Source organism: Dipteris shenzhenensis, chromosome 21 (assembly GCF_047967505.1).
Source record: "Dipteris shenzhenensis isolate YYH24624 ecotype China chromosome 21, Dip_SZ_1.0, whole genome shotgun sequence".
NCBI classification, from domain to species: domain Eukaryota; kingdom Viridiplantae; phylum Streptophyta; class Polypodiopsida; order Gleicheniales; family Dipteridaceae; genus Dipteris; species Dipteris shenzhenensis.
In genome coordinates, this window is record NC_141616.1 from 19,362,383 (window position 1) to 19,374,080 (window position 11,698).

The window sequence follows — 11,698 nt, forward strand, 5'->3', positions numbered from 1 at the left end:
ACACATCGCGATATAGACACTTTGCGACCGATTTTGTGGTGTTGTCCCGCAAGGCCCAAGCTTCCACCTATTTGGTACAATAATCAATGGCTACCAGAGTGTCGCAATTCCTTGTATGGGTAGCTGTGGGCTTGAATGGATCCATGAAATCTAAGCCCCATTTTTGAAATGGTTCCAGAGGCAAGATGGGATTAAGTGGCATGCGGTTTCAATCAGTGGGCTATCCCAACCGTTGGCAAAGGTCACAACTTTTTGCAACCCTACCTGTAGAACTTTCTTTGCAGTGACTTCGCTCGCAAAATGGCCACTCGAAACCCCACAATGGGCTTCCATTAACACTGCTTCCTGCTCATGAGGTGGAACACACCACAACAATGCCTCAATCAGGTGTCGTCAGTACAACTGTTCCAGGACTACTTCAAAGGATCAGCTCCACAATGCCAAGCGTTTCCTCTTATCTCGATTCGTGTACTTGGGCATGATGCCCGTAGATAGGAATGAGAGCATCTCATCATACCATAGCCATGGTCCTTTTGGGATGACTTAGGCCTCTGCCATGATCAGATGCGCCTGAAAAATTGATGCTAGCTCTGCATCAGGGAACTCGTCCTCCACTCCCATTGATAGTTCTCTAGACTCCAGTCGGGAAAGGTAATCTGCAACTGCATGCTGTGAAATCGGGTGATGAATCACATCAAAGTTGTATTCCTACAATCGGCCTGTAATACTTTGCTGCTTCACCAAATATAACAATGTGGAATGATCAACATGGAAGACAAATGGTCGGCCCAACAACTAATGCAGGAATTTCTTGATAGAGTAGATCATGCCAGTCCTTTCTGCTCCATGACAGAATAATTCTTTTCGGCTGTTGAGAGCCATCAGCTCATGTAGTAGACTGGGCGATACCATTTATTTGCATCTTCTTGCATCAAGCCGCTCCCAATATGTCTATCTGAGGCATCCACGAACACATGAAAATTTTTCTCCCAATCTAGAGACAGTAGCACTGGTGCTTTGGAAAGCCGAATCTTTAGCTGTCGGTATGCTTGGTCGCACTCTATGGTCCACACAAATGCCTTTGGTTCACATGTGCTAATGCATTCAAGGGAATCGCCATGTGAGCCAAGAATCGTAGATGTTTGCCATGCCATCCAATTTGGCCCAAGAACTGCCTTAGGCGTTGGTGGTGCCAAGGCTTGCATAATTACTACCACTTTATCCGGATCCACCACAATTGCTTCCCCCGAGATCACATGCCCTAGGAGTCAGCCGCTGACTTTGACTGGTTTAGATGTGCCATCCATTAAACCATATCTAGAGCGTCTTCCTGAACTCGCATGACTCTACTCATTCGTTCTTTGAATTCCCTCTCCTACTGCAAGAGATCCCGTATATCCAATTCTGCTGCTACTTGCTGGGGCTCAGACTCCTCCTTTGGAATAGGGCCGACTACATCTGCCAGGAAACTCTGATACATGTAACTGTCCGTAATGCCTTCCACATCGATGGTGAAGATAGGAACGAACTCTGGATTTGCCTTGAGAAAGGCTTCCTCCTCATCATCCTCCAATCCGTTTGCCATGTTCACCATCTCGGCCAAAATAGGTCGGACTGCATCTGCCAATGGTGCTGCCACTCCCATTGTGACCCACACTTTCTTCTTCCCTCTCCACACTGAAATGATGTTCTACTCCCAATTTTCCTTGATGTTCGCTTGCCGCAACCAAGGCCTACCCAAAAGGATGCTATACTCTGGTGTTACGGCTTCCATGTTGAGCACCACAAACGACACCATGAATGATATGCCCACCACTTCTAGAACAACGGCCCATAAGATTCCGAGTGGTCGAACCCGGCATTGATCAGCCATGTGGACTAAGAATGGTGCTGGCTCCCAAGACATCCATCCCATTTCTTAGCAGGTCTTCAAAGTGACAATATTGACTCCCGAACCGCCATCTACCAACACCTGAGCAAACATCCGACCTTGTGCCTTTGCAAAAATCACTGGAATTCTCATATCGGTCAAAGGAATTGCCGGAACTGGGCATGACTCAGCTTGACATAGCTCCACCTCTTCTGGTTTAGACTCCATGTGCAGGGAATGCAATAATTGTCGGTGGAATCCCGAAACTAGATTAAGCAATCTGCCCAATGAAATTTGGATAGGAGCCTCCAAAATGCACTCCAATCCTGGCTCCCTTTGTGGAGAATTTGCCTGCCTCTTGGCTTGGTTAGCAACCAACAACGGAGTTGCTTTGACTGCCTTCGGACCATTTCCTGGTAAGTGTAACATGAACTTGGCTTGAGTCTCCGCCTCTGATTGAACAACTAGTTCTGCAATCTACACCTTACATGCCTCATTGGGCGTCATTGCAAACTCTGGAAAAGACATCAATGGTGGCTCCTTCATCACCAACTCGTGGACTTGGCATCGAACATGTTCCTGAGCTGACCAATCCAGCAACTTGTCACCATTCTTGGGAGTTGGTCCTCACAGCTTGGTACCAGCATGGGTGATTATGCTAATCTCTGGGCACACCAATGGGTCATCATCAACGATGTGTACCATTGAACTGCTAGGCATTTTCGCAGACATCTTTTGCCACTCCATGCATTGCTGATCCCAGTCTTGAGCCTCTAGGCATTCATTCTGCCAATGGCCTTTGCCCAAGCAAGACAGACAGTTTTTTGATCGATTCTAACCATGACCCCAACCACATCTGCATCCATGGCCACTACCGCCTTTGCCTCATTGGAACGTCTATCGCTAGGACTGGAACGCTTGCTATTATGGCTCTTCTTGCACAAAAGACACAGCCGCATCTTGCTGTTGACCAACCGCTCTCTGGCCGGATCCATTGTAGTGGCATCCCACCGTGTTGTGTGTATTAGTCAAGCAAATCATGCACCAATTCACGTTAAGAGCACACTTGACTATGGAGTGACCAGGATTGCGGTAGTGAGTATACCATATACCCTTCAAGCCTTTAGGTACGAATCCTTCTCTAGAAGCCACTGGTGCACCCTTACTCCCTTTAGAGCTCTCCGGGTCTCTGTCTCTGGTTTCGAGTCAGAATCCTCCGAACTGGTACCTTTAGACCTTCCATCCGAACTGGTTGCATCTGAATCTTCCTCACTGTCATCCAACTTCTTTGATTTGGACATTTTCTTCTTGGATTTGCTCTTCCAAAATTTGCGGTTCCTGGATGTCCTCCTATGCAGCAATTCCTCTGCTTGCACTGTCTGTGCCATGACCACCATGAGCGTTGTCTATGTCTAGTCCACTGTGGCCAACACCATCCATAGATCCTGTGACAGTCCCAAAATAAAGTAGTCATTGAGCCTCCTGCGTAGTGCTTTGAGCCGTAGGCACATGTTGCAAGAGTAAATTGAATTTGGACGCATAACCTTCCACATCCTGATCGCCTTGCTCCTAGCTACACAATCTCTCCAAAATTTGCGAAATCATTTTTTCTTAACGAAATTGCCTCAAGAATGCATCGCGGACTGTATCATATGTGGCAAAATGGTTCATTGCACAGTCTGCCAACCAGCATGCCACCTTACCCGATAAGGTTGACTCAAAAACCGCCTCTTGTTGGAGCAGTACCACAGCTCTCGAATTGTTGACCCCAAACACCTTTTCAAACATCTAGACATGCGCATCGGGGTTGTTTGACTTTCCTCCTAAAAACTCGGCATACTTGACGTTACCTGCTACAACCATAGGAGCTGCGGTAGCCATCACAGTGCCTCCAACATTTGGTGCCCCTCCAGATGGCCTTCCTTGATCGAAGAGAGCGAGAAGCTGTCAAAACTAGAGTTGGAGACGAAGATGCACTCAGCACTCAGTATGCATCAATCCAGTCTCGTACCCGCAGCCTTGGCGGTGAAACTGACTACGCAAGTGGACTTTAACACCAATCGACCCCTCTCGGAGCTTCTTGCGGACTGCCGTCTCCATGCTGAGGATCATTATTGTGGTGTCACAGCTGCATCATCGGTGTTAGGGGATTAGGAGGTCCTTGCGAGCATGTGTGCATGCATACTTACTGGGAAGATAACAACTACAAAATTCACTACTACGACCAGTGGATGAGGTTCTTCATAGGAATTTTGGCACTCGCTTACTGTAGACAGGATGTTGGGGGTTATATCGCATCCGATAGAGTTCATCTTGAAATCCACGGATGTGCCTCCTCACCACAGCACTCTCCTCCCAAATCTCCTCCGGAGTGAGTGCAACTGCGTGCAAACCTCCATGTGAAGTGCCTCTGCAATGACAGCAAGGAGCGGATGACATGAGCACTCAATTGCTCGATCACGAATTCCTTATGTGATGGTAAGAATGTGCATCGTGATCGCCAATGTGTAGCATCATAAATACACACATATGCTACAGGAAACAATAGACAAATGATATGTGTAACATCCACTAGAACAGAATATAGATATGCAAGAGAATGATAGAACACTGAAGAACACTGTATTCTGGAGCAATAGCTCGCACAACATCTCCGTACATAGTGACCTAAGAATGCTAGTAATAGAATGCATACAGAACCATCTAATGGTTAGAGAAGCAGCTGTTGAAGACCCCAACTAGTTGAAGATCCGAACTATCAACCCTTTCGGCTAACCTACCCTCACACACCCCTCTAGGTCAGTGTTGCTAACCTACATGGTTATGTAATAACAAAATGCACCATTTTCAAAGAGGAATGAATCCTCCTTAGCAAGTGAAAGTGATTTAGTAGCTAGCTCTTCAAAATCAAGGAAAAGCACATATGGATTTGTGGTTAGAGGTAAAATATATCCAGTAGATTGACAAACTTGTCAGACTCCTCAATTCCATGGATTGACCAGCTTAATAAAGTTCCTATCTAAGGGTGAGAATGGTTTGTTCGGATATTGTCAAAGGTTGATTGGTCATGGAGCAAGTAGCCTTCACAGCTAATATTAATCTTTGCTTGATGAAAGAGACAAAAGGATCGCAATGTTAGAGGCTTGGAATCAACATTTGGTATCATCTATGCAAGCTAGAAGTGTTCAAATGTTTGCATATGATGGCATAGAGAAGAAAAATTAGGAATTTTAGATAAAGGTTCAAACATTAGATGCTCAATTGGGAGAGAGCAATATAAATGCAATTCACTTACAGATGCAAAACACAGCTTTGAAGGATGACATGAAGAAGTGAGGAAAAACATTATCATGCATGAAGGATACTCTAATGGCTCCAAGACTATGTAAGAGGAAATTGCATCCAATGGATGAAATATCCAAGAAAAGTGGTCAATGGAAGCGTCTAGTGAGAGCTTGTAGGAGTGTTTTAGAACTCATGTGTATCAATGATGAACACTATGGTGCTATGGGTGAAGTGTTTACAAAAAAAATGTTGGAGTCTGTTATACAACATCCAAAATTCAAAAGTCTAAAATTAGAGATAACATCTGAGTCAATAAACAAAGTTGTGGAGCATTTCAATGCAACTAGTGCATAGGGAGTTTGTGATACTACATGGATAAGTACAAGGGCATACCGGCTCATATTTAATAGCTTAAAAACATCATGTCTTTTTGTGGGAGCAAAAGTTAAAGCCCCTCTTCCTAAACCAACTGATGTTTATAAGGCCAGGCATGCACTCAATTTGGGTGTACTTGATTTAGTTGGTGAGCTCCAACATGTATGTAGTACACTAACTTTGAAAACAAAGGCCGGAGAGTCTAAATAATTGGAATTGACAGTCAATAATAACTTTGTAATGGATGTTCAAAGTTCTGCAAGCCATGGTGAAGTTTTATGAGATGCCTATGGAGGAATGCAATGATACTCTGAAGATTGTATTGATGAAAGTGCGATGGTCAAAGGTCAAAAATTAGAAAGATTTAGTTTGACAAAGATGAATAGAATACTGGACCTTGAAGTTGAGCTTGATGATGCAAGACATGTTACTGTACAATCAGAATAGGAGATTTGGTGGTTGGCTGCCTTTGAAGTATAATGGAAATTTGAATTTTAATGCAATAATGCAATAAGACTTAGAATATTTTGAAATAACATGTGAGTTTTTTTGCAGGTGCCGAAAGAGTCACATTCAATTTTGAAGTGGTTTTTTGACCAAACCGATATCCCAAGTGTGATCAAACATTATAATAATGGTGAGCCACTTGAAGTTTAGGGATATGGATCCTATCGTGTAGAATGGCATCTAGCTGTTGACCTCAAGACTATTAAATGTATGTTTAATGTGGCACATGGGGCAAATACAAGCCATCCTTGTCCAATGTGCATGCAAATGAGAGTACCTGCAAAGGGTGGTAAAAAGAATCAAAAGCAATGGGCCTCTGAACTTGCAAAGATAGATCAAACTAAGGCACCAGATAGGGATGCTTCAGGGAAAGATCCATCATGGAGCCCAATTCTTGAAATTACTCTTGAGCAAGTACACATTTGTGCGCTTCATGCTATTGTGAGAATAATTGAAAAGTTGGTGCATCTATACATCATTGATGCATATGACTTGAAGCCCCAATAAGAGACTGAGAGGATGATTGCAAGGATTGAAAAGGTTCTTTCAGATATGGGACTACACTTTGGGCAAGTAAAGATTACGAAAGATGAGAAAAGATCTGGAAAAACAGACAATGTTCCTTGTAAGCCAAGCTTTGGTGGTGTCAAGGCTTTAACATTCCTTTCTGCAAAGAAGAAGAATGACAAGCTCAAACGTGCTAATGAGGTTGATGTATGGAGAAATTTACACAATGCTTGTTGTGAATGAGGAAGGAAGGGACAAAAAAGACTAGAAAAGATGCGAGTGTGGTTAGCTCTTGATAGCTTGGTACCTTTACTACAAAAGAAAAGATTTGAAGATGATTAAGCACAGTGTTTCATCAATGTTGTGAATGACTTTAGCCGGAATATGGAGATAGCTTGGGGAAAGAATCATTTCACACAGTACATGGTAATTTCTAAATTCGACATTGAGATGTGCATATTGAATGGTCCTATATTTACTAATTTGTTTTTCTATTTGGCAGCACATTTTATATGCTCATGCACCATACATGGCATGGAATTATGGAAGCATCGAAGTGTGGTCCACTCAGGGCATGGAAAGATCACATTAGCAAGCATGTTGTGCATATAATAGAGCGATCCAACACGAGGGTGGTAGAACTAAGTCAAGTCCAATGGTTCAATTGGTTTGATGGTAGTACAAGCATATAGGAATAAGAGCATCTACAACACTAGCATTTAAATAGTCCTTAGTGTCCCATCCAGTGCAAGATGTTAACGTGGAACGTCAAAGAAGAATATACAACTCATTAAATGCAAGATAGAATCATGCAAAGTGGCATGTAAGCCATCATAGACAAGGGCGCATATGGGTGGAGACTGATGAAAATGATGATGTAGACTCTTCCAATATGGATGCACATGCATAAGTTTTAGAATTTCTTTGTAATTTTAGTTATGTGATTTGCAGTAAAGCCAATGTATAATGGCCATGAGCTATAGTATAAATGAGAAATTTTGTGTTATTGGATGTTAATTATAAGTATTTAGCTCAAGGTTGCAGTGATTTTAATTTTTTAAGAGTTTTTATTAAAACAAGTATTTTTAAAAATTAGGGTTTTGGGCCCTATATAAAAGAATGGGCCATCATTTTCATTTCATTGTTTAAAGAGCTCTCCACTCCCATAACACCTCTCACTTGCCCCTGATATTACCACCCTATCTCTTGCACCCTCACCCTTTCTCTCGCACACTCTCTCCATCCCCCAAAGCCAGGCCCAAGATCAAGGCACCACGGAGACTCGCATAGCCAGACCCACCTCTAGACTCAGAGACAGAGAGTGATAGTCTCCCCCCCTCCCCCCCCCGATGATCCTCATTGAAGGGAGAAACTTCCAATCCGGAAGCTAGATAGGGAGCAAGAGGGATAGAGGAAGGCACAAGAAGAGGGACAGAGGAAGGCACAAGAGGGACAAAGGAAGGCACAAGAAGATCCTTATGTAGAGACTGATGACTCAGAGAGCACAAAGGAGGAGCACGAGGAAGAGGAACAATGAAGGACAGAGCAGAGGACCAAGGTAAGAACAGACAATCAGGGTCCATGCCAACATGGGGAGAGGTGCCCGAGCTCCAACTATAGGGCAAAGAGACCCTCCACATCAATGGCAAAGAGACCCTCCTCTAGTGAGGTGATACATATTCAAGCCGGGGATGGTGGAACTTTGGGAGATTAGAAACTTTCAAAAGTCCATTGATTTGCTCATCTCGATGGCGAGCTTGGGTGGTACACAAGGTCATGCAAGACCTCAACCTTAGCTCAACATCCCAGTTTTACAGGTGCAGAGTTGTGGAGGCTACATGGCATATTTCTAGAGATGCCTTGCTTGCCATGCAACATGCAACTGAGGCCTACCTAGTAGACCTCATGGATGACACCTAGCTGGCTGTCATCCATAGGAAAAGGGTCACGGTGACCATCGTAGACATGCAGTTTATTGTCTGTCTTAGGAAGCCTAAGGGCACCTAGGGATTTTGTATGCTCCACCTTGGACAATAGTTAGAGTTCATGTACTCTGCCTACGGGCATCTATCTTGTATCAGCCTCTTTTCAATATAATAAAATGTCTTTTTTTGAATTGTCTTTGTATGTGCAATCTCAAATTTATTTTTAGTGTATTTGCAATCTATTAATTTACTTAATGCAATCTCAATTTACTTATGAAAGACTTTCTGATGACATATAACACAACAAAATGAAATAATAAACCTCAAATCTCAATAGAACATGCAAAAGGAAATAATAAACCTCAAATCTCAATGGAACATGCAAAAGGAAATAATACTCAATTTTACTTAACATGGAACACCAAAATGTGTTGAGCCACTTTGTTGATGTAGTGGCCGATCAAAGCCATCCCCCCACCAGAAGACCCTCTGGTTCCACCCTTGCATCTGGTATATTCATCAACCCATAAGATATCCTACAACCAACATATTACATAAAAACCCAAAGATTATATAAATTAATAAACCATTTTTCAAGAATTAATAAGAATAAGGGTTTTTCACTGATGAAAAATAATATCTTTAAAAAAACATGTTTGGGAAACCAATGAGACCCTAGCAACCATGTGAATCAATTTTATGCAAAAAAACCCCCTGCAAGCCCAAAATCCAACATCATGTGAACTCGGCTTTGGTCGCACGATGTCGGATTTTGGGGTTGCAAGGTTTTTTTTGGCATAAAATTGATTCATATGGTTGCTAGGGTCTCACTGGCCTCCCAAACATGATTTTTTAAAGATATTATTTTTCATCTATGAAAAAACCATAACCCTAATTGTTTCCACAAATGGAGTGGCAGGGGCATGTGTCAAGGGCAAGTGGCATTGGCAGGATGTCTTGGGTTTAAAATCATAAAATTTTGTTGGGTTTTGTACTCTAAACCTAAACCCTAATTTTTATTCCCTAAACCTAATTGTATTCCATGTGGCGTGAATAAAAACCACAAACTTGTTATTTTCCATGTGTTTCAAAACCATAATCCTAATTTTTTCCACAAGTGGAGTGGCAAGGGCAAGTGGCAGGGGAGAGTGGCAGTGGCAGGATGTGGACTTGGGTTTAAAATCATAAAATTGGGTTGGGTTTTGTACCCTAAACCTTTAGCCCTATTTCTTTTATATGAAAAAACAAATTTGGGAGGCCACTAAGACCCTAGCAACCATGTACATCAGCTTTAAGGATTTTAGGGGGTTTTTTTGCTTGTGGCCTCACAAATTTATTTTTTCTAAATTACAAATCCATAACCATAATTGTTTCTAGAAATGGAGTGGTAGGGGCAAATGGTAGTGGCAGAATGTCCTGGGTTTAAAATCATAAAATTTGGTTGGGTTTTGTACTCTAAACCCTAAACCCTATTTTTTATTCCCTACCAGTTGAAGAAAAAGCAATGATTTTTGTTGCTAAAATGGAACCTAGAATTATACTGATGATTTTGAATCACATGATGAAGCTGGCAAAGCTACATACCTTTTTTGCCTCAGTGCAGAGTGCGTTAGCTATAGTGTCAAACTAGACTTGCTTTTGTGGTTGGTCTTGAACTTCATGTTGGCTTGAGGTGCCAGCTTCTTCATCTCTCTCCCCGAACAATTCTCTCTGTAAGTTCATGAACTGCTCATCGGACATGTTGTACTCTGGTGCAAAATCCTCGATTGCCTCCTGTGTTAGTTGGATTGCCTCCAGATCGGTGAGGCTCGAGTCATCAAAGCATGCAATCTCATCAATTGCTAGATTGACTGGAGCATCAAAGTCAATGACATAATTAAAAGTGTCATTCGAGAGTCGACATAGCACCTCATCCTCTCGGAGACCCAATTTTTTCCATCACTTTCAATAGGGTAAGGTATTCCTCACCCTCGATCTTGATTGGATCAACCGAAGCAAGGTGTGGCTTGGTTGCTGCCTCATTTGGTTTATAGGTAGAGGATGGATATGCATGAGTCAGATATGAAGATAAGATGACCTTGCTTTCAACTTGCTCTTTAGCTAGGCTAATAGTATGTTCCTCACGCTCCAGGTCTAGGTTTAGGTCATCTCCTCCACCACTTGTTGATGGACCTACTCCACCACTTGTGGATGTAAGACCCTCAGGCTACTCGCCAACAACCTCATCAAACTTGCTAGTTGCAAGAAGAATGGTAAGGGTTGCGTCTCTCTCGATCAAATAAATTGGGGAAGATGAATCATCCCTGATGGGAATAGCATACTCATGGAGAGAGATAGGGACATTATCCATGGCCCTACCTAGTGTCTTCTTGAAGTTAGCACTCTGATCAAAAGAGCTCAAAATATCCAATGAAATTCATTGCTGAGGGGAGTTAGCAATCGTGACAGATTGCCCATGGATAGCTCTATTAAAAAACTGAAGAGAGGGATTATTAGCAGGAAGGAGAGCTCTCAAGTGTCACTCAAGATGGAATTCCTTGCAGAAGATAGGATAAACTTGATTTGTAGAGGCATGGGAATCAGTGGATGAAATCCACTGGTCAAAAACCGTTCTAGGGGAAGCCATGAGTGTAGGAGGATGCTCAGGAAGACAAAAGAGGAGGTTGTGGAATGCAAGGTTGCTCAAGAGTGGGAAACTGAAAATGTGAAAATGACCTTAGAAGTGTACTTTATAAAATGGGTATTGCCCTTAAAAATGCTCCTAATTACACTATTTTTATATTTATTATTTTTTCATTGGAAAGTGTTTCTCTCTCTCTCTCTTGCTCTCTCTCTCTCTCTCTTTCCCTCCCTTTGTGTCCCTATTTGCTCTCTCTCTCTCTCTCTCTCTCTCTCTCTCTCTCTCTCTTTGACACCCGATGATAATATTGTTGCCTTGTTGCCCTTAGCTATCTATGTCATGGACATTGATTTTACATATACACTTTTTGTATTTTGTTAGTGGCTCCACCCTTTGGATTAGTTGTATCTAAGTTTTTTTCCAATCTCATAATCTTTCAAAGACCTTAATTAACTTTCTTATTTTTCTCTTTCTCAACTTAGAGGTGCAAATGAATAAATGCAATCTTAACTCTCTCTCCCTTCCCATTCTCTACCTCTCTCTCTCTCTCTCTCTCTCTATCCCACTCTCCATCTCCCTCTTTCTGTCCCCATCTCCATCTCCATCTCT